The 18,310-nt window shown below is 40.3% G+C and overlaps 1 protein-coding gene across 19 annotated transcripts in view; it reads right to left on the reverse strand.

Annotated features, from left to right (window-relative positions):
* Window positions 1–18,310, reverse strand: part of FOXP1 (forkhead box P1) — a 493,539-nt gene that overhangs the window by 232,328 nt on the left and 242,901 nt on the right. Inside the window, exon 1 of one of the 19 annotated variants that reach the window (XM_073351102.1) lies at window positions 12,264–12,585. The exons of 16 other annotated variants lie outside the window; for them this stretch is intronic. The gene's annotated coding sequence lies outside the window, so the exon portion shown is untranslated. Of the gene's footprint in view, window positions 1–11,766; window positions 12,085–12,146; window positions 12,238–12,263; window positions 12,586–18,310 lie in introns of those variants that run through there. 2 more of the 19 variants (XM_073351101.1, XM_073351103.1) reach the window with 2 other exon arrangements.

The following is an 18,310-nucleotide window of genomic DNA, read 5'->3' on the forward strand; positions in this document are numbered from 1 at the left end:
AAAGCTGAGCATGAATCAATTTCACTCAGCCCAATAAGGAAGGCTGAACATACAGCCTTTAAAATTCAAAGATAACTGAACATAAGCAAAATTATATTTAGTTATGATAAGATCTACAATCAGGTTCCCTTCCACTCTTACATGGAAGGTGAACACCATGATATGATCAAACAAGTTTTCACTTTTGCCTTGTAAATAAAATCAAAGGGCAACAGTCCTTGTTCTCTGACGTCTGTAGTTAATACAGAAAGAATAAACATTACCTACTCTTACATTAGGAGGGAGGAGGAGGAGAGAACATTTCTTAATCTCTTTCCAAAGAGGATTAACCTACAGCATATTTCCACCCAAAACACTACATTAATGAAATAAAACATTCTCCCTGCAGGTTGTTGGTTTTTTGGGTTGGGTTTTTTTTGTTTTGTTTGTTTTTAGTTCAACAACTTTGTGTTGTCAAAGTTCACTTAAGTGAGTTACCAAACCTGTACCCTTCAGGTGTGATACTCCACTGAAACATGACTAGCATTTTAACATATAGTGGGAAAGGAGAACCATTGCCCTACAAGCTAAAAATAATAATCAAAATAATAATACTTAGTACTTATATAAAGCCTTACATCTGAGGGACTGAAAGTGCCTGACAAACATGAATTTAAGCATCACCACAACAACCCTGAAGTAGAAGAAGAATATATTATTCCTAAAGTATATGTGGAGTGACAGGGACACAGAGATGCTAAGAAATTAAGCACATGCTTAACTTTAAGCACATGCATAGCTGGACTCATGTGTCTTTGGAGATCCCTGGATGTGAGTTTTTCTTCCTATACAGCTTAATATTTATATATCTGACACTAAACAACTAGATATATTTTAAGTATTCCCAGGAGGATCCCAAACTGGTGAGTCTTAAGAGTTTCTTATGAACATGCAGGGGACTGTCCCCAACTACTCTTGCCCTAGATAGATGCTTGTGCTGATGTAACCAGGCCAGAGGACACAATCAGCAGGTAAGAAACACCTATGATGTGATCTGGTTGAAGAGTTTGCTGAGTTCCTCCAGTGAGGTTTTCCTTCTCTTCCATGACACAGAAGGAATAATCTTCGAGCTCAGCTGAGCATTCTACCGCTGCAGCTTTGCGTGCTTCTGCAACGTGCGATCATATGATGGAGAATTTGGTTGAGTGCCATCCTGCTAGGACCTCTCTCTTTCAGTTCTGGGACAGGAACTGAGGCTCAGGAGGAAGATACCACTTTATTCAAGAAACCAGACTATACTTAAAAGAGATGAGGGAGAAAGGGAAAGGACAGCCATTTCACCCACCTCCTGCCCAAGGTAATAACTACCAGAAAATGAGGGATGACGGGTTTGAAGTAGTGTTTACATAGCCTTTGAAGAGAATATTCAAGCTCCAATTTAAAAGTGGGAGGATACAAGATGCTACCTTGAGGAATCTGGCGATTACAGGATTAATGGGTACCATCCTTCCCTCCAGGGACACTGAATGCCAAAACTTGGCCCCTGAGGGTATCTGGTTCTTAGTTTGTCTAGGCCTGTCTGTAGGAATTCTGAAGTACACAGAGAAGACTATCATCCAGACCTGGTGCCATTTTTTTTTTAAAACAAAAGGAGTCTTTAATATATTAAATAAAGAGCCAGCTGAGTGTCAAAGTACCCAAATATCTTGTTAGGGACTAAAATATGTCCCCTCGAACTTAAAGCTATCATACCATTTACGTCTTATATAAAACTCATTTGACGAGTATCAAAAAGTAGACCGTCACTGTCATGTAGCCTCACTCCCTACCAACCCTACAAATGTCTGCCCACAGTTTGTTAGGTGGATGGAGGGGTGCAGTGAAGCACAACCTAGCCAGACATGACACAAAACTGAACAGCAAGTATAGCTTCTATGCTGATCATTTTTATAAGTGCAATTTCTAACCCAACTCTGGCTTTGTCTTGTGCAAATGCATCTGATTAATTTTCCCCACTGATTTTAGTTAATAGTGAATTAGCTAGTCCTGCAAAAGTAGGCTTTACTTTTGCAATACAATCATTGAATACAAGGCTGTCTTCCAGGAAAGATTTCCTTTCTTCAATCTGTTCTCTCCTCTATGGACCAACAGGCTCGGATCTGGGAATTTTTTTCTTCTTCTCCAAATGTTAAGTCTATTTTTCCCGACTGCTCAGATTCTCTTAGGCACTGTGATCTGAAATAGTAGCAATAATTGTATTTCCTATTTTATTACTCATAGTTGACCCTTTGATCAAAATCCTATGATATTTAAGCATATTTATACGGTCATCTTGCACTTCTAAATCTAATATGAAGGAAGTCATTGACTCCAAGAAAGCTCCAAGGTAAGGGTTTTTTCTTCCCATAGAAACTCCATGGACTCAGATTTTTTTGAGGGGGGGGCATCAATTTAGCTTTCCACTATTTCACTCTGCCTGCCTATATACTCAATGTTTTACAAATGATATAAACTCTTTCCATTACAGGGAAAGCCTCATCATTTTTTCACATCCATTTCTGATTTATCCAGCTACTATTCCACCTTGCTGGCGCATCCATACAGACCCAAGTTTGCCTTCTAAAGCAGATACTGGTGCGTGACATCCATCTGTTTTGGCACATACAATAGTAATGGTAAACAGTCTCAGATAAGAGTTTTCCCAGTAGGAGGAAAGAAACAAGATGGCCAATTCAAGATGCTCAGCACTGCTGGAGGGTTAGTCTTGAAAGCCTTTTAGATTTCATCTTAATTTGCAAAGTAATTCTTGTTTTGGACCCAAGGTATGGCCCAAATTGCATCAGAGCTTCAAAATATATTCCCATGCAAGTTGTAGGAGGTTTTTTAATTGTCAAGAGAGGTGCTATTTTTAATTTCATTTATTTATTTTACAGGAATGGAAGGAAATGGACAGGACTCAGTTGAGGCAAGTTCTGTTTTGCACAGGAGGACCTGCTCACAAACCAACCTCAACTTCAAGGTGGGTGGTGGGGAGGAGGGGGAAGTAGGTTCGCTCATATTGGGACACAAGGTACATGAAGAGAAGTCGTATGACCTGTGGGTTCTTTGACAGTATTTTAAGTAATGGTGTAAGTCCAGAATATTCCACTGAACTCAGTGGAGCTACTCATGATTTACTACAACATACCTGAGAGCAGAATTTGGCCTCTGATAGGTTCCTAGAAGGGATGCCCCTCAAGACGCCATATGTACATGCCAAACAGCTACAGAATTTGCAGTTCTTTGAAAAACGTCCTTGTACTTACAGAAGACCATCTATGGGGTTTCTTATTTTGGAGTCTTGGAGACTAAGGGCTGAATTCTATGGCAACATAAATGGCATTGCAAATTGGTATTAAAACAGGGGTAAGTGGCAAAGTAGCGTTGGTGACTTAGCAAGGAGTGGGTGTGCACCTATGTCAATTTGCTGTTCTGCAGGGACTAGCAGTAAATGAGAGAAATAGGAACTACACCCTCTCAAACCAGAAAAGAATTTGCTCCTTGGATTGCTGGTGATGGTGCAGGCATAAAAGGCAGCATGGGGGAGTTTGCTTTATCTTAAACCTTCTTGCTAATTGCTTTTCCTGGTACACCTCATACTGGCAGGATGTTTGTTCTGTGAGGGATTGCTCCTGGTCTCACCACACCCATGTTGGTTCAGTGAGCTACACTGGACATCCTATTCTCCAGCACGACACAGCCTACTGCACCAAGCACTCAGAGACTGAAAATACTGATTAAACTATTTGCCTAATGCTATCTTACTCTCTGCATGTATCCCCTAGGCCCAGCAGCTGACATCAGAAACCAGGTAGATTCTCTCAGGTAGATTTGCTGGTAAGCCATTAGTTTAGGGCTGTCCATCACTGGGGAACAACTAGAAGTGTCTCTAATTCTGTAGGAGGCCTGGAGGAGAGGACCGTGTTCTGCTGGGTGCGGACATCTTTTCTATGGTCTTTCTGATTTGAGATTTGTGCGTATTTATTTATGACTGTACAGTGCCTACCAGCCTGGATAGATGCTTTTATAAATGTGAACAAATTAGAGAGAGCGAGCAGGGGTTCATCCAGCTGTGAAAAAGACTTGTGGGGATTTTATTCAGAATTAAGAACATCATATCAGAAGACTATGGGCCCAGGGCTTAGACAATTTCTCTTTTTTGTTTATTACAGGATAAGATCTCAATATTTGTGATCCCTTCTAGGTATGGGAAGACTGTCTTCTTTCGGGTATGAGTCAGGGCTCCCAGGTGACATATACAGAGAGACAGAGAAACCTCTTCTTTTTTTTATTCTCCAGACCCAAGTTTTAGAATACTTAAAGGGTTCTTTGAATGTAACAGCCCTTGGGCAATAAGGCATCCTAATAGTACCATACCTTGTACGGGCTTCTTTATGGTAACCTGTTCTGTTCTCATGCAGAATCATGTACCAGTCTTTTATGTATCGTACTCCGGAGATGGCCATCCTGCCTAGGGGCTGCTACAAAACCAATATTTCTGATGACCTACAGAATGGATGCTAGATTGAAGAAGGGTCAAGACAAAAGTTTAAATTAAGTTGATTTACTGACTGGGAGACACAGGCACAATTGACATGTGTCCTGTATGTTTATTTATGTTAGTAGGTTTAAAGGAGGCCAACAGGGACGGAATGGTTTCCATTCAAAAATGTTGATACATCATATGACAGTCCACTATTCTTGCCTCCAATTCTTGATGCTCAAGATATTTTTAGTGTCTAGTATGAAGTAAACTGCCTCCAACCTGGAACAGTTGTTCTGGGATAGGTTCACTGGCTTTGCTCTCCCCCAAAAGCATGTACTGCTATGAAGGCCTTTTGTCCAGTGTGGGAGAGAGGAGAAGGGAAAACTGTTCTGGAAATGGGGAAAGTTTTCTTAAACTCTGAGAAATAACTTTTTGGGAAGACCACTAGTACCCAACAGTCCAACCTCCTGTGACTCAAGAAATCTTGATTTTTACAGAAGCCTTCAAGGGACTGCACAGCAAGCTGTGTGTATTGGTACTGATTTGATTTCCCCAAGCTAGTTGGATGGAGTTTGTTGTTCTTCGGAAAGAAGTGGAAGGAGACACTTACTGAAAACGTAAATCCAGGTTGAGGTGTGAGAGAGAGAGAGCGTGTGCAACAAAGCCTGATGCCAACTCTGTCCACTTGTTTATTCAAGTGACACCATCATAGGACCTAATCACATTAGCCACGCCATCAGGGGCTCGTTCACCTGCACCTCTACCAAAGTGATATATTCCATCATGTGTCAGCAATGACCTTCTGCCATGTATATTGGACACACCGGACAGTCTCTACGCAAAAGAATAAATGGACACAAATCTGACATCAGGAATCATAACATTCAAAAACCAGTCAGAGAACACTTCAACCTCTCTGGCCACTCAGTAAAAGATTTACAGGTGGCAATTTTGCAACAGAAAAGCTTCAAAAACAGACTCCAACTGCTGAGCTTGAATTAATATGCAAACTAGATACAATAACTTGGGTTTGAATAGAGACTGGGAGTGGCTGGACCATTACACAGATTGACTAAGTTAAGTATCCTCACACCTTCTTGTCAATGGGCCATCCTGATTATCACTATAAAAGTTTTTTTCTCCTGCTGATAATAGTTCATCTTAACTAATTAGCCTCTCACACTTTGTATGGCAACTTCCAACTTATCTGTGTGTGTGTATATATATATATATATAGAGAGAGAGAGAGAGAGAGAGAGAGAGAGAGAGAGAGAGAGAATCTCTTCATAGATAAATTGTTTTTTAAAAATCCACAATGGAATGACAAATTCCTAGAAAGGGGAGGGGGTCATAGACAGTAGGAAGGTCTCTGCCTAAAACCTCTTAAGGCAGCATTTACAACAGCATCTTTTAAAGGACAAAAAGAAAAGGAGTACTTGTGGCATCTTCATCCGATGCATCCAATGAAGTGAGCTGTAACTCACGAAAGCTTATGCTCAAATAAATCGGTTAGTCTCTAAGGTGCCACAAGTACTCCTTTTCTTTTTGCGAATACAGACTAACACGGCTGTTACTCTGAAACCGGTCATTATTTTAAAGGACAGTGCATTCAAAGCATTATGGAGGAAAATCCCTTTCCCTCCAGACAGGAGATCTGGTAACTAAGACGAGCAATTTTACAGAGTAAAGGGTCACATTGTTATGGTCGTTAATCATCAAAAGGCATCAGAGGAGATTCCTTTATATCTCCTCAGACTACAGCATGCACTTTCATCTGCCCATGTTTTGGCAGATGCTGTAGTATCAAAGCTGTAGTAGCCCAGGATGCTTAGGAGTGGCAATGTATTCCTACAAGGGCTGAGGATAACTTTTCCTCAGTACCCAATGGCACCGTTAGGAAATAGCTACATTTTCTACATTAAGAGAAGAATCCTTAGAGCACAAGGACGCTGCTGAGAGCGGAAGCCAAGAGCTCTTCTTCACAGGAAGCCCAAGAGATCTTACTGACAGATTTAGCTAGTATGACTTCAGCATCTAGAGTTTTCCAACAGGACTGAAGTACGTGCAACCTTCCGGAGTGGGCAAGGTGAGCTTTGTCTGGATTATTTTATGAAAATGGAAATCCCTTTTTCCTGAGAAGGTTGGTGCCTGGTTCTATCGACAACTGAGGCCTCTTACGGGATCGAGAAGCACCTAGGAGCTCTGATGCCAACCGGCAGGGAAATATGGCAAGTTTCACCCTCCTCTGAGGAAGAAGGGCTCAGCTCAGGTAGAGGAGAAATATCCTTCGAGGTAGGAAAAATATCCCTGGGAGGAACTATGAAAACTTTGCTCTGGACAGGAGCTGAAGTTCCCCCTCTTCCTCCTTTCCATGAGCACACTTCGTTTCTGATGTGGAGACAGAGTTTTGAAATAAGCCTGGAGACAGCAGAGACCTTGTTGAGCCAGATCACCCCCATGAAGAGGTTTCAATTTAGTGCTCTCCACAGAGATGGACTGACTTTCTGCTGTCCTCTTGAATCCTTTGCTGTGAATGGAGACCAACGTCCATATCAGAGTTCTATGGGCCAATGTGCCACACGATTTTTCTTGCCACGACCCCACTCCCCAGTAAATACCCTTCCTTGATCCAGATCCCTGTAAATAGAGGGGGAGGAGGGAATCAAAATACCTAAATAACTACACAAAGACGACGGCTGTTTTGCATGAGACCTTCCTAAACCAAAAGAAAAAGAACATTACATTGCAGAATGAGGAAGCTATCAAACACAATCAACCTAACTCAAGATAGGAAAACAAACTACAGATTAAGAGGGGAACCCCACACCACAGGCTCTACAGATGCGCACACATACAAAAACACCCAAGCCACTTGGCTGGGAACGGTTGTCAGCTTCGTACCAGAGCGGGGACCCAACCCGATCGGGGCGGGGGGGGGGAGGAGAGGGGCAGTTAGATCACACACAGACAGATCCACTGCTGCTGCCAGTAAATTCAGACTGTCAGAGTATTAGAACAGTAGTCTCCCATAGGACAACTGCTGGCAACAAAACTGGCATGGAAAGCATATGGGAGACACATGGAAGTGAGACAAAGTGCAGGAAAACCATAAAAACTGAAGTCTCATTAAATATCGGACAGTTGGCAAATACAGAACTTCCCATTTGTTTGCTGTGTTCCATAAAGGGTAGAGGACATAGGGAGCAGTATGCCTTGGTAGTCTACAATTTTTACACTAGTCACCCAGGAAGTGACTAACTTGCATGTTTATGAACAGCACAAACTGCTTTTGGTCATGGGACCCTGTTCAAGCAAAGGACTGCAAAGATTTAATAATGATCTTTAGTTAGCTTTGGTCACCCCACACACCAGTGGCTTTTGAAGTCTCACCAGCTGTCTCCAAAATCTAGTGATAGACTATTTCCAAAGGCATTTAACAACGAAAATAGCTAACCATAAAAGTGAGTAGTTACAAAAAGAGCAAGAATCAAAAGCCCTGTTCATTCCAGGTTATTTCTCAGGGTGCCACATTGCTGTGAGAATATTTTAGCTCAGTTATATCGTAAATTGGAAAGTATTAAACCAACTCCAATCAGCATATAAATGTTGCCATTTTATTTTTGTTTGGTTTTAGTGGCTTTTTGTTCAATTAAATCAAACATTTTAACAATATTAAGAAGCATGCAAATTAGGTATATATGTAACTAATATAACTTTTTGAAATTAATTTCAAATATAAAATTTAATTCACATGAGATGCACAGAAGGCAAAAGTAATGAATAAAGTAGGATGACAGAGATAAACCACTCAGATTTCCATTCTAAATTACTACCAATCATATAGGAAGCTCTTTCAAACCATATGCTTAATTTTAGGGATTATCTAGTGTGCTAATATCTCCATTATGTTGCACATTGTTGTACTTGGGTGACTTTTCTACAACACTGCACTACCCTACAATATTCTACAGTAATGGTCCAATACACTACATTTTACAATAAGATTACTGTAGTGCTTAGGACTGTTACTGTAAAATATTATAGGGGTTTGTCAAGGTACTTTTTATATGAGGGTTTACCAAAAAACCCATTTTGTTGATCAGAAAACCTGTAATGTTCAACAGAGAAGACACTTCCATTCCCTGTTATTTTCAGCTTCTTAAAGGAACACTCAGTAAGATAATGAATCCTTCAAATGTTACATCTTGTGTCTTGCATTATTGTGGTGCAGCAACTCTCCACCTCAAACAGTCATCAGCACTATTACAAAGTGGGCTTATAAGAGAGTGGCTGAAAAGATGCTGTGTGAAAAGAAGTGGAAAATTAAAGCTGAAGCAGTCGAAGAAAGGGCTTAATTTACTAGCATGTACAGTATGCAAATGAGATTACTCTCAGCTTAACTGCATCATTTATGTCCATAATAACGGCATCATCATTACAGGGCTCAAATTAAATTACACCATAATTAGCATATCAAAGTGATTGGTTAAAGTTTAAAACAAATACCCAATTTTGTTAATGAACAGCTGTAATTGTCATGTACACTTCAATGAAAACTCCCTAAACAAATATATGTTTTAGAACAGAGAAAGACTTTGAAGCAGACAGATCTGCAGCTGAGGTAAATTATCTAAAAAAGAATGGCACAGACTATTCTATTAATGTTAATATATGCTCCTCGTTTTCAGGTAATAAAACATTCTATCAAAACAAGCCTTCCACTCATATTTATACTCCTCTGCTGCAACTGACAAAGTAGAAAGACCCGCTTTCCACTTTCAGTGTCAGCATGAACTGTTGATAACACCACAAGGGTGACCAGCCTGCCACAAGCAAAAGACATGTTCAGCAACATGCTGTTACATAAACTCCCTTTGCTTGTTTCAAAGACTTCAGTATTGCAAACTTGCTGAGTGTTATGCTGTTTCCCCCCTCATCTAAATAGGAAAAGGGGAAGAAAAAAAGAAAAGAAAAGAAAATCATTTCCTGCTAACTCTATACTGTAGACCAGTACTCTAGTGAACTGATGACATGATAGCATACTAGGCAGTCTACAATTCAATTTATTCTAATCTAATCATATTAACACAGCAGTTTCAGAGGAGGAACTGTACTAGAGAAGTTTTTGCTGTTTTCCTCTCATTAAAATAAATAGGGAGGTGGGACTACTGGTTTTGTCAAAGTCATCCTGACAGTCAGTAACACATTTCTATAGATCAATCACTGCAAATGTATATGGTAAATATGCAGTAAAAATAAATTTTCATACAAAATGAATTTTAATGCATGAAGAAGTACACTACATGTTATTAAAATATTACAGGTAAGCTTTCTTGCACTTGATTTTGATAATAATCTTCATTGTACAAGGCCATAATTGCACAGCAGCAGTGCCAGGGGAATGTAGCACATATAAAACAAAATAAACCCTTCATGCCCCCCGCCATACATTTACACAGTTATACTTGACTATGTATTTCTAAGTATATACAAAACAGAAAAAGTATATTTTGTGCTACAATTGGGAATGCACTTTCAAATATACTTAAGAAGCAAACTGAATGTCTTATTAAAACCGTATTATCAAAACAGTGTTCAAAAATTTAAAGAAAGTAGCTTTTCATTTTATTCATTGAGGAATCCATTAAAGCCTAAGCTCTGAAGTAGTATGTAAATTATGTGCCTTTCAAGGTAGAGCTAGGGCAAATTCACTCCATCAACTAATGATGAACCTCATTATGTGCAGGGAGTATTCATAATGAGGAAACAAGCCACCCGCCATTCCATGTTCTAACATAAATCCCTGTAAAATGTGAATATCTCCATATCTAATTAAAGGCTACTAATTCCTAGCCCCCACTCCACGCCCACCCCCAGGTTCAAAAAGCAAAAAATATAAATGTGTTTCAAACAATACACTTAGGTTTTTAAAATATACTTATTGACGTTTACTATTACCTTTTAATTAAAAAATAATCATTCCTAGCATTCTAGGATAGAAAGTTCTGGAGCACAAAGTTTATGTTAAATGACTTGGTTTTATATTTTAAAGAGAGCTTCAGATTAGCACAGGTTAGGCTGCATACTTCAATGGAAAAATAAACAAACAGCAGAGAAAAGAAATCAGTAGGAATGTGCAAGAAATAATATATACATATTTTTAAATCTTAGCCATCCAGTTTTGCTGCAGAAGCGAGACTTCCATAAGAATCCAGAGGGACCATATAATAATTAGAGGAGGGGGAAAAAACCATTTAGGAACCAAGCATACAACAGGTATTTAAAATAATTTTAGAATGATGCTTTATTTAGGAGGAGGCTGTTAGCCTTTTAAATCCTGTTAGAACTAATGAAAGAGAATAATGCTGCATAAAACAGGTTGAAGTAAAAGTGCTCCTGGACAGACTCACCTCTGTTTAATAGTTGTACCTACAAATGCAGCGTCCATTCCCAAGATCAAAAAATGTATATTTTATGCAAGGTGTTATGTAACTTACTATCTACGCACCAGGACTTCATTTGCTCTTGCACTAAGTTATGAATTTGCTCTCTATATTTTCCAGAATAAAAGTGGATAGGCTTTTAAGACTACTCGGAACAGAACAATGTACAAAGTGATCCTTGTTAGGGTGTTTATTATACTATTTTTTAATTTCCGAAGATGTACAAAAGTACACAGCCAGCTAAGAGAGTTTAGTCTGCAGAAAACACCCACTTTGTCTGAGTAACATACAGACTCAAAACCAAACATGACAAACAGTTTAAAAAATAACATAACTCTGTTCAGGGCATTAAAGCACTTGGACAGTCACAGAAAAGGCTACCATACCTTAAAATTATGCCAACCAAAAAGTTGAAATCCTTGTGTAAAAATACCCATTCTCTTGTCATCCCTATGAAACCTTATTTAGAATTTCAACAGAAAATCACAGCTACCAAAAGAAACGTCAACTACAAAAATCATAGATGCCACAATAGAACATTTTTTAAATCAAATGGACTACACAGATTAAAATACTTTAACGATGTAGATTCTCTGGAAATAACAGAGCATACTACAGGAAGAAATCAAAAAGGATGCTGCTTCTTTAAGTTACATAAAAATAAACTACCCTACATAAAGCTGTTAGAGTGTACGCTTTCTCATTCCTAGACTCATGGAGGATTTTTTTCTCCTTTTAGGTCAACCAGTCATGCACTAGGAAGACAACCCTCCAAAAATAACTTGTCCCTCCCCCGGAGCACACAGTTTAACAACCTACCTTTGTTCTGGTGTTGCAGATAATAACTGGCAAGCCTCAAGACCATGAGGATTTTGGAATAACCAAGGGGGTTCTGACAAACCACAAGTAGAGAAGAAGAAATAACAGAAAAGCCTCTAAAGAAACTGTTCTAGCTGACAATTGGTAGCACCAAGCAAGTATTTACAGCACTGTTTACACTGGAGGGAGTGCACCTCTGTTCCATCAACATCTACAACTAATGGCATATTTAGAATCCAGGCATGATAATTAAGAGACATAACACATCACTGTTTAGGAGAGGGTCTGAGAGATCTAAGCAGCATTTCTTTACAATGTCTATACCACTGATGAGCATTAGTTTGAGTGACAAAGGTCCCAAGCTAAATCAACATTCTTACCTTAATGTTCCTAGTAAAAGGCTCCGGCAAACATAACTCATGAAAGGCGTATGCAAAGATATGTCTCAAGGAATTAATCCACAGCCCTCACATGAATTGCAAAAAACAGTGGCTTACATTTCCAAACAAACGCAGCTCAGTTTGGGCAGCATGGTATAAAGCAGGTTTACATATACAGAGCTGTGTGTCAGAAGGAAGAGTTCTTTAGGATTTATTTGACACTTATTTTCCGGGAAGCCTTTTGTGGAGTTGTGCCGTTTGTTTCTTATTGTCTGAGAAGCAGTTAGAAGCTTCTCCCTGAGGGGGCCCCTCAGCCCCTGGCTCGGCCGCTTTGACAGGGAGGTAACCATATTAGGATGTGTATGGTAAAGTAAACAATAACATAGTTGCAATGAAATGGAAATTTTTTTTTCAGCTAATGGTGTTGGTGTCAGTCCTGTTTTTAGCCTTCCCACTAGTTTTGTTTTCTAGTTTAAACAAGCCTTCTTTAAAGAAAAAAGGAGGATAAAAAAAAAAAAGTGTTCCTAGCTTCCAAATTTCTCACTGCGAGATTTTTGAGAATGTTTTTAGTCACAGGGAAAAAAAAGCTATTTAACATCTAAATGAAGACATGTCAAGTTTAATCATGAAAAATACACACCTAGACTTCTGAGACCTCCAGCTGAATTATGGAAGACATTTGGATGCTAAAAATATGATTTCAAATGTATATTTTAAAGCAGAAAATAAGTGGATTAGTGAAGTCCAACCACATTTTGCAAAGTCACTAACTGTAGAGGCTAGTTGTGCTAAGTCCTGCAAGTTCGCTAGTTTTAAAGCTCTGAAAATGCAGGATAAAGCACTTGAATCAAATTGCAAAATGCAGGTGTCAAATTATTCTATTCAATCAAAAACAGAGCTCGAAGTGCTTGCCATGTAAAGGTTCCTATACAGCCACAGTCAGGATAAGAGTTCTGCAGTACAAAAAATACTTTAGACCAAGCAATGTTATTTTCATACTTCAATTCTAGATACTAAACGAATTGCCAAGAACAGCCAGCACAGTATCTCACCACACTAAAGGATTAGCATGTGAAGAGAACTACTGATGTAGAACGTGTGTTAAGTCTCAGTAGTAGTAGCCAGCTTGGGCAGGGAGTCACAGCTGTAATATGAAACAAGTTTCCATGTCTTCATGAATTAGGTAAGAGGCCGCTCTTTGGAGCGGTTGTCCTGCAAAGCAAACCAACATGAGGTTGTTTAAGTGTTTTGCACTACCAGTCAACATCAGTTGTTGAACAATGGGAAAAATGCAGTGCTCCTCTGAAAAGAAGCTGACAAAAGAGATCACGGATGCTTTCCCTGTACCAGGCAGCAGGATGATAAAATAGATTGGTGGGGTGGGAGGAGGCTAAGGTAGATAGGGGAAATAAAGTTGGTATGAAATTAGACATACAATTTAGAACACAGGCAGATTTCCCTTACAAACACAATACGCACTTGTATTGCCAAATCACACTTAGCGTTGACTTCTAACGACATATACACTTCTCTCTCTCTCTCTCAACATATGGAACCTTAAAATTCTTTAACAATTTTTTTAACCCAAGCAACTATAAAATTACACAGCATAAGATACTTATCCGTGCTGCCTCTTCAAAGAAAAAAAGTCGAACTTAACACAGAGATATCAAAATCAATAAATCACACAAACAAGTAGCAGTTCAAAAGTTCAAAGACATGATGGCCAGTTCACTACGTCTTAGCACTCAACCAATAATAACTTGACTCCATCACTCCTCATAGCCTAGACAATTTCATAGCATCATTTTCATTAGCCTGTCTCACTGAAAATTGCTAGCTATTTATGTATACGCTAAAATAAATTAGCCATTTCATCGAGCAGTGTGATTCTTATAAAATACATTAACACAATACTCAATTTTCCAGTTGAAGTAAATAAATAAATCAATGAATTCAACACAATGATTTTTTTTTTTATTGTGGAGCTTCAGCTCTCAGCATAAGTGTTTTTATTGGGTTTATTTGTTTCAATAAAAATTGAAATAGGCCAGTGATCTTAGCAGTAGGATCTGGAAAAAAAAATCTAATATTTAGAAAGAATACTGTGCAATACAGCAAACTTATTATATATGATTTGTTCAAAAGTCATTTTCATTACAGTTATTAAACAGCAGCTCCATTGCAAATGGTTGTGGAGTATTTTTTTCTTTCCCAAAACAGAGAAAAAGAGTATTATGTCACCTGGTGTTGTAGCATTTGGCACTACTATGCTGGAAACCCACACTGAAAATGCAGTTTTAAAATCACACGCTACTGAAGGGGAAAACCTGATGCATCACGGGCTATTCTGCAGAGAAGGTGGGTATGGGAAAAGTTCCAGTATCAATACTCTTTCACCACCTTTGCCATCTGACTCCTAGAATGCTGTTGACGGTGGCTATGAGAAGATCTACTTGCCATCAGAGGCCAGGTGAGAAAATGCCGGCAGGATGGGAAGAGAGAGCGCACAGAAGTGTTTTGCAGGTGAGATGGTGAACAAAAAAAGCAGCTAAAGAATAACAGATTGTAAAGATGTATGAGGTATTGTTGCAGCCATGTCAGTCCCAAGATATTAGAGGGGCCAGGTAGGTGAGGTGATATCTTTTATTGGACCGACTTCTCCTGGTAAACTGAAAAGCTTCTCTCTGTCACCAACAGACGTTAGTCCAATAAACAATATTACCTCAACCACTTTGTCTCTCTAAGACAATCTAGAGACATGGTAGGGTTGCTGCTGTGTTGCAATTAATTTCTAATAGTGCCTGAAAAATCCCTAGTGCTGGCTCAATATAATTATGTGACATGACACTATACCCAAAGAAGCAGCCGCTGCACACACATTTGCAACGGATCCACAGACACCACAAAGAGGGTGTGGCATGCAGGGAGGTGGGAGGAAACTAGGAAATCAGCAAGTACTCTAGATCCTGTCAAACTAGTGTAACCAACTTCAGAAACACAAAAAAACAGTGCAAGTTAATACTGTCTGCAGCAACCCTGCTTTACATTGGACATGTCCGATTTTAACCTTTCAAGCTCACAGAGCCTGCTGTTGGAGGGTAGGTCTCATTGCAGACGGCGAAGTGCTCAGACTGTTCATGGGGTATGGCACACATATTGACATCCACCACAATGCAAGATTCTCCGAAGGGATCGCCTGTTTCTGCTGCACACATTTGTTTTCCCTTTTAAGACATGCCTGCTGTGCTTTATGACAGAGTGCACTGAATGTGATTTAGAAGTCATGCTAGAGTGCAACTGCGTATGCCACTTTCTATACATTTTCCCTACAGAAGTTGGGTCCTCCCATGCTGTTTACAATGGACCAGGTTCAGATGCCTTAATTCCCATTGATTGGCACCTTACTCTAGGAAAAGACCATTCAGAATCTGGTCCAATGAAAGGGCAACACCAATCTTAATGTCTTGAAAGCCCTAGTGCTCCTACCACCCAAAAATCAATATAATTTGCCTGTATTTTTATTTTTAATTCAGGGGTGAATTGGTATGAACTTTAGTTCTCATGAAAGCTAGTCAGTATATGATCATTCATTACTACTTGTTGTATTACCATAGCACATAGGAGCCCCATTCATGGACAAGAACACCAGTGTGCTAGATGCTGGGTAGTGTCTGTGCTTCCCAACACAACTGTGCCAATTCACCTGAATTCCTGCCTTGAAAACATCCCAGCTAGCCCCGTGCTAGCCTATCCCAATCAGAGACTCCCTAAATGGGTTAAAACACACAGCTGTCCCAGGATGAGGATAAAATGCCAGTTGGGGCCAAGAAGAAATCAAAATCTTTTCCCCTTTCAAATCTTTCAAAATCTTGTGACTGGAACCAGTTGTGAAGGTAGGGCTCCAGGAGTGAAAAACTAATACATTAAATGATTATACCATTTGGCCTATCATGTTTTCACATAATTTCTATAAAACAGCCACATATGAATAGCACACTTTTCAAAACGTATCGTGGTTACAGAAATTTCGCTTTCAGATTCACATTTTAACCTAATCTGACGTGAACGTAAATATTTGATCTCAATTGTAATGACCAACTATAAATAAAAAGCTTCTACCCAAAATGCACAGTGTGTGAGGATAGTGTTTTTAAGGATGATGTCACTAGCGACCTATTGAACTACATCGCACGTGTCAGACAGACGTCTGTTTCTTAAATTGTGGTAATAAATTAGTTGCCTCAGAATCTGTTCTGTCAAGAAAACACGAAGCTTTCCTATTGAGATAAAAGTTTAATGAATGTTTCAGTTTAGGAGGAAGAGTTAAGATTACTATTGATGTGGAGAAATGACTGCAAGGCCCATTGCTCTATGCTGTAAATACTTACAGCTGTCAAATGGAGGCTCCTTGACAATGGGTGAATGCAGGAGAACCAATGCACAGCTGTAACAACTTAATTATATTAATTAATATGGAAATACATAGGAGTGTTAAACAACAAACACAACTGCAAGTATTCACCCTGGATTTAACAATCTGCACAAAATTTCTCTCTCCTAAACTGGTGAAGGTCGACCACCTGACATGGTCATGCAGTAACAGCAGCATGGAACATTGGCATTTATTACACACCTTGAAAGTGCTGTGGAACCAATTTGAGGAAATTCAGCTCTCAGGAGTGGGGGATCACTGCAGCAGTATAACTGTCTGCAACTCTGTATCATGTCATTTGCCATCATTTAAAAAGGAAAAGAAAAACCTTCCCGTCATTCTCTTCTTGCCCCAGACCAGTTTTATATCAGAGTGGCATCAAAGCAGATAGTCCTTGACAGGGTTGGGGCCTCCTGACTTTGATGTGAGGGGAAAGACTTCCATTACATATGGAATTACAATGTAACATTACTTTATTATTATACACATGTATGTCATGCACTCTCTCTCTTTAGACATACCCACACTCCCTCGCTGCGTGTGTGGTTTGCATGATAGGCGGTGCTGGTAGCAATAAGCTTGTCTGATGCTTCCCATTATAAGACCTGTTTTTATTCACTTATAACTAAGGTTAAGATTTTTGTCACGGTTATTTTTAGTAAAAGTCATGGACAGGTCACGGGCAATAAACAAAAATTCACAGAAGCCTGTGACCTGTCCCTGACATTTATTAAAAATAATTGTGACAAAATGTGCATGTGCGTATGTGTGTGCGCGCGGGGTGGGGGCGTGGTCCAGCACCCTCTGCTGCTGCAGCTCCAGGGTCCTCCAGGCATCCGCGGCAGTTCAGAGATTCAGGGTCCCCTACCACCCGTCGTGCCTGAGAGCGCTGGGGTTCCCCCCAGCTGGCCGCGGCAGCTCGGAGTCGCGGGGATTCCCCACTACCCACAGCCAGAGCTCCAGGGCCCATGGCTGAGAGCTCCGGGGTCCCCCCACCACAGCTCAGAGCTCCAAGATCAGTGGCTTGGAGTTGCAGGGTCTCCCCGCTTTAGCTCAGAGCTCCGGGGCCAGTGGCTGGGAGTTGTGGGGGGCCCCTCCACCCACAGTGGCTGAGAGCTCCAGGGCCCCCGCTGGCTGACTGGCTCCAGCCCCACCGCCCAGGGGTTGAAGCCGAAAATGTCACAGCGGTCTCTGGAAGTCACAGATTCTATGACCTCCGTGACATAATCTTAGGCTTACTTATAACTTTGCCAAAGTTAACCATTTGGGCTGAAGTTTTCCATGAGCTGGGAGTGAGACTGACACTGGAAGCTGCTAAGGGAAACCGAGTGGGAAGGGGGCAATGAGACTGGACCCAAGGGAATGGGACTGGCTAGATGTGGAGAGTAAGAACGGGGATCAGTATGGGGGAAGAACTGGAACTCACCAGGCAAAGAGCCTGGGGGAAGGAGCCAGGAAAGGGGAGATTGTTTGGAAGACTGAGATTGGATAAGGAACCTGGACAAGGAGACTAGGACTGGGAGCGTCTGGGGAAGGGGGAGAAAAGACAGACCAGATGAGGCGGCGAAAGCGGCACATGCTGATCAAGGAGTTTGGAACTGGGTGTGGAGAGGGATAAAGACTGGAAGTGGGAGTGTGATTGGACAGAGAGCCAGAGGAGCTAGCGGGAGGGGACTAAGAATGGCTGGGCTAAAAGACAGGGACTAGAGCTATAAACCTGTGTAGTAGA

Source organism: Lepidochelys kempii, chromosome 7, assembly GCF_965140265.1.
Source record: "Lepidochelys kempii isolate rLepKem1 chromosome 7, rLepKem1.hap2, whole genome shotgun sequence".
Taxonomy (NCBI): Eukaryota; Metazoa; Chordata; order Testudines; family Cheloniidae; genus Lepidochelys; species Lepidochelys kempii.